Below are 5,206 nucleotides of genomic sequence, written 5' to 3'. Positions count from 1 at the left end.
CTGTTTTGTATTTCTTAAAATATCACAAATGCTTATTACACCTCTTATTCTATTGTTACCAGGTCCCAAAACACACCCCAGCATCCACAAAACACACTTAGTTACTGCAGAGCCTTCAGCCCTGTCTAGGCTCTGTAATGTCTGCACAAGCACAGTCCTACCAAACACCACAACTGTAGTGTGTGTGGCTAGGAGCAGACAGTGTGTTGCACCGAGACGTCTGCCAGGTGATGTGTGCTGCATGTAAACCACCAGATGTTCCTGAAACAAACCACTGGAGGAGAGAGCAACAGCAGGCAGAGTGGGCTGATTACCACCGGGGCTTCAATGCCATCATCATGAGGCAGCCAGGGACAGAGGCAAAGGAGCTGGCGTATCGCCGGTTAATGTTAATATCCCTTGGCAGACGTGCATATGATGCTCGCACCCGGACTCCGACTGTATAGTTGTATACCTTCAACCGCTGGAACGTGAACCTAAACAGACTTTTGAAACACTCCTATTCTGTCTCAAGGGTATGAATTACTGTAACCTTGCAACAGGCTAACTGCTCGATCACACTGCGTCCTTGAGGCCGTGGAGAAAGTGAACGTACTTGCACACGATCTCTTAGTTACCAAAAGAATGCGTTTGTTATTGTCATTTGTAATTAATATATTTTAATGCAGATAGAATGCTACATTGACAAGCCATAAAATATTCATTTATTGGTCTAAACTAAGCAATCTTAGGTTGAGGTTGACTTGGTTACTATGGTGACTGATGCAGTTGCCCAGACTCTAACCCCTGTTCTCTCTCACCAAGGACAGTCAGATCAAGCAGCACACCATTTACTCTCTTAAATCTCATCATCTCGCTTCAGTTCCTCTCACCCGGGAACACATTAATTAACACACACAATGTGCCCTGACCCCGTCTTCTCACACAAACTCATTACCGCCTCAAACTGCTCCCAGCTCCGTCTCAGACGTTTGGGATATGTTGCGCTAACGTTGCACAAGAACCTTGTGATCAGTCACTTCAGATTAGCCGAATAAAGCCTTTAGCTAACAAAGGCTGAACATTGAAAGATGGGGCGTAACATATGTCATTGATTATCGTATAGTTCAGTAGTTGATTATAATTCAACTGACAACATTGTGGTGCGGAATATACGACTACAGCGTGAACATACACCTTTATATTATGACAAAGGTATAGGCCTAAATCAAAGTGTTTTTTTCCACCTATGTTTATCCCTTATGATCTGATGGGTGAGTGAATTGTATGGACATCTTGGGGAACGATGGCTAAGATGGTTTAGGGCGAAGATAAGACCGTTTACATTATGGGGGTTAATGAGGAGCTTGAGGGAAAGCCCTAAATGGTTTGACTTCTGCTTGAATGAGCATTAAAACAGACAGTTGGCGAGGATAAGCAACTGCCTTAGCCCTTAGACAACATTTTAAAAGACCCTTGAAAAGCAACATTTCCGTGTGTCAGGAGATTGAGTGGAATGCTTATAGATGGTTTTTATTGTAGAAATTCAGATGAGATGAGATGTATTTTCTTTGTCTCGAGGAACCCCGAGCCGAGTGAAGGGATGGGCAGTGCTGCGCCTCACTGATCTCAAAACAAAGTCACTCAGCGTCGGGCAGAGAGACGGAGAGACAGAGAGGGAGAAATGAGTCCCCTCATCCCCTCTCCTCCTCCAGAGAGGCCCATCAGCTCTTGTCATCTCTCTAATGAATATCAGTTAAATTGCTCTGTGTGTATCTGACGAGTTGGGATGTCAATGTGATTTGTGTGAGTGTGGCGGACAGAGGGCCCAAACTAATGAAAGGAGAGCCCAGGCTGACAGTGTGATGAGCATCAGAGCCAACACAACAATCTGAACAGAGAGGCTGACAGACAGGAAAGACAGCTCAGTCTTTAGGAAAACAAAATGGCTGCCATTGTTTCAGGGGTTGATATTGATAAAGCCAAGGATACCCTGCACCTGTCTCAAAATGTTAGTGATAGTGTGAAATTCTCTTGTAGGTGTATGTTTCTGTATATATTCATGTCTAAATTCATAGAGATAAAACTATGTCTAAATCATTCTTGAAATCAATGACATTGTGGGCCTTCAATTAATCATTATCATCTTGGCCAAGTAGGCCTAAAGACGAAAATTGTATACACTATACACTCTATACAATACTATAGTATTAAACAACTTTGGTCATTGATTAGCTCAGTGATGACAACAATGGACTTACAAGGACGACACAACAGATGCTCATGGGTCCAATCCGATTACAGATGACTTTGGATTATCGACCATGTCACATAGTCCACTCTGACCTTTGCGTTTCTTGGAACCCTTGTGTGCTTCTTAGGAGTGTGTCTCTTCACACTACGGCCACTCCAGTCGAGGTGACATGATGCTTTATGACAGCACAGAGGGGGTCATGAGTAGTGCCAAGATGGCTTAACCTTTGACCCTTGACATCTGTCCACTGAAAAGGAGGGTTCAACCAGAGAATAAGAGGGTTTACTCCACCCAAAAGCTGTCCACAAAAATAAGACCACGAAGTGAGGATTTGTTGTATGGCGGTCAATGATAGTGTTGAATATGGTCCCCAAATAATTGCTATGTGGGGCTTATTTGATTGAATAGAAGTTTCGTAATGGTTAGGTTGTTCCTGCCATCCAGGAACTCTATACCAGGCGGTGTCAGAGGAAGGCCCAAAAAATTGCCAAAGACTCCAGAGGACGCTGGGACAATTGTGCACCACCCTATGGGACTCCCAATCACGGTCAGATGTGATACAGCCTAGATTCAAACCAGGGTGTCTGTAGTGACGCCTCAAACACTGAGATGCAATGCCTTTAGACCGCTGCGCTACTCGGGAGATATAAGTGGACACGTGGCATTTTGGCAACCTTGAAAAAAAAGACTTTATATCGGTGTTGTGCCTGTTGTTCACACGCATATCTGCCCTCTAATTGGCTAGAATAGTCCCACCTGATCTCGCCTCCTCTCACATGCCTTTGATCTTTGAGGACATGCATTCCCACAAACAATTATCAGCCTGAAATCGTCATCCTGGCATGTTTTTACAAAAAAGGTCAAATGTCACAGTAGCTAACGTTTTTCTCAACACATTGCAGTCAATGGGAAAAAATTTGTGTCACAGGGTTGATGTTTATGTCAATACATAGCAGTCAATGGGAAAAGATGAGTCACAGGGTGGATGTTTTTTTCAATACATAGCAGTCAATGGGAAAAGATAAACGTCAACCAAATGTATTTTATGTCAATAATTTGCAGTCATTAAGAAAAGCTGAGTGTCACAGGGCTGATGCCTAAGTGAATACATTGCATTCATTGGGGGAAGAACAGCATCATAATATGGATGCATGAAGAAAGGCATCAAAGACATGACACTCTACTTTCTCTCGCTCACCCTCCCTCTCTCTCTTTCTCTCTCTTTCCCCTCTTCCCTCCGAAACGCGACCCTGCCAAGCCGCACTGCTTCTTGACACACTGCTCACTTAACCCGGAAGCCAGCCGCACCAACGTGTCGGAGGAAACACCGTCCAACTGGCAACCGTGTCAGCGTGCATGAGCTCGGCCCGCCACACAGGTCGCTAGAGCGAGATGGGACAATCCCATCCCGGCCGGCCAAACCCTCCCCTAAACTGGACGTGTGCCTCCTCATGGGTCTCCCAGTTGCGGCTGGATCGAACCCGGGTCTGTAGTGACGCCTCAAGCACTGCGACTTGAAGACTTGCAACTCATGACATTGTTGAAGCGTGTCCCCAGGGGGTCGGTCATACATTGAATTTCAGCTTTCCCCAAATGTAAAAAATGTTTAAGTCAGTCAACCCAAAAGCATTTTTGATCTTTTTGACCAGTTCTAGAAACTAAGAGACTTGTGATAAATTATTGAATGAATTCTGAAGTGGATATTGGTCAAATAGTTTTAGATTGACTTGAAACTGTCTTTGCCTGCCTGCCTGTCTGTCTGTGTGTGTCTGTCTGCCTAACTGTCTGTCTGTCAGTCTGCCTGTCAGTCTGTCTGCTGGCCTGTTTGTCTGTGTCTGCCTGTCTGTCTACCTGTCTTTCTGTCTGATTGCAGGAAGTGACTTAATTGGGGGTCATTGGAGCGGTTTGAAAGGTTTAAAAATATTTAATCTTCCCAAATGTTACATATTTGTGACCGGGGACCATCATGACCTAGCATATGGAATTTAAAGTCAATTGACCCAAAAGCATTTTTGACCTCCTGTGACCCAGCGGTTGGATTTTACAGTGAGGAGGCAACCATGCAGAATAGATTTTTCTCGCCAAGAGTGAGGCTTTTTAATGAAACAAGACTGAGCAGCATGCCGACATGTTCCCTGTCCTGTCCCACAAACAATGAGACGACAGGCTTCTTATAGCAATACCCATGATGCAACTGACCAATGGGAAACCCTTACACATTGCTGGTCAATTAGCATTCAAAGCAAATGAAATACTATACATACATGTTCTGATAATAAACTATGTATTTACAGTGCATTCGGGAAGTATTCAGACCCCTTGACTTTTTCCACATTTTGTTAAGTTACACCCTTATTCTATAATGAATAACAATGTTAAAATACATTTTTTGCAAATGTATATATAAAAAAAATAATAATAATATTCAGACCCTTTCCTCAGTACTTTGTTGAAGCACCTTTGGCAGCGATTACAGCCTCGAGTCTCCCATTCTTCTCTGCAGATCCTCTCAAGCTCTGTCAGGTTGGATGGAAAGCGTCACTGCACAGCTATTTACAGGTCTCTCCAGAGATGTTCGATCGGGTTCAAGTCCGGGCTCTGGCTGGGCCACTCAAGGACATTCTGAAACTTGTCCCGAGGCCACTCCTGCATTGTCTTGGCTGTGTTCTTAGCTCAGTTTGGCCAGGCAGCCAGCTCTAGGAAGAGTCTTGGTATTTCCAAACTTATTCCATTTAAGAATGATGGAGGCCGCTGTGTTCTTGGGGACCTTCAACACTGCAGAATGTTTTGGTACCCTTCCCCAGATCTGTGCTTCAACACAATCCTGTCTCGGAGCTCTACAGACAATTCCTTCGACCTCATGGCTTGATTTTTGCTCTGACATGCACTGTCAACTGTGGGATTTTATATAGACAGGTGTGTGCCTTTCCAAATCATGTCCAATCAATTGAATATACCACAGGTGGACTCCAA

The sequence above is a fragment of the Salmo salar genome, chromosome 16 (genome assembly GCF_965601325.2).
Source record: "Salmo salar chromosome 16, fSalSal1, whole genome shotgun sequence".
Taxonomy (NCBI): Eukaryota; Metazoa; Chordata; class Actinopteri; order Salmoniformes; family Salmonidae; genus Salmo; species Salmo salar.
This window is presented reverse-complemented; position numbering follows the sequence as displayed.